Source organism: Anneissia japonica, unplaced genomic scaffold (assembly GCF_011630105.1).
Source record: "Anneissia japonica isolate Jap-2015-1 unplaced genomic scaffold, ASM1163010v1 scaffold288261_len294488_cov152, whole genome shotgun sequence".
NCBI lineage: Eukaryota > Metazoa > Echinodermata > Crinoidea > Comatulida > Comatulidae > Anneissia > Anneissia japonica.
The window spans coordinates 280,560-281,162 of NW_022688238.1; positions in this window are offsets into that span (position 1 = coordinate 280,560).

Consider the following 603-nt stretch of genomic DNA (forward strand, 5'->3'; position numbering starts at 1 on the left):
ATGCATCCTCTGAAAGTGCCTAAAATTCTCAAATTCTTTGCGCGCATTTCTTGTTACGGTAGGCCAATTCTCTATAAATTGCACATTTTAGGGAGTTTTCATCAATTCCGACGAAATTAGAATTACAAACACAAAAATATTTTTGCGCGCTTGGCGTGCATTTTTTAGGGCTTTTTTAGTTTTATCCTATTAAGTTATTTAAACACATAATAGTCCCAAACTCAAGAAGGACAAATTTAAGATAGATCATTTTAATCTAAAAGAAGGGCCTCAATGTGTATAGATGGTGAATGAGGATTGTTGTTGTTGTTGTTGTTATTATAATTATGTTGTAATGATGTTGTTTGTACAGTTCTTTAATGTTATTAAAGAGGGTCCTGAATATCAGTTAACCTACTGGGCTAAACTAGAAGGGTTACACTTTATAAAAATAAAAAAAATTAAAAAAAAATTAAAAAATAAATACCCACTCTGACCCAAGATCCATGTTACGCGCCTGGTGTTAGCACCAATATGTGCCCTTGTGCGGACAGGAGATGTGCCCCCTCTGAAGCTGGAAACCTTGTTTTTGCAAAATAAATTGATGCAATTTGCTATTATAGG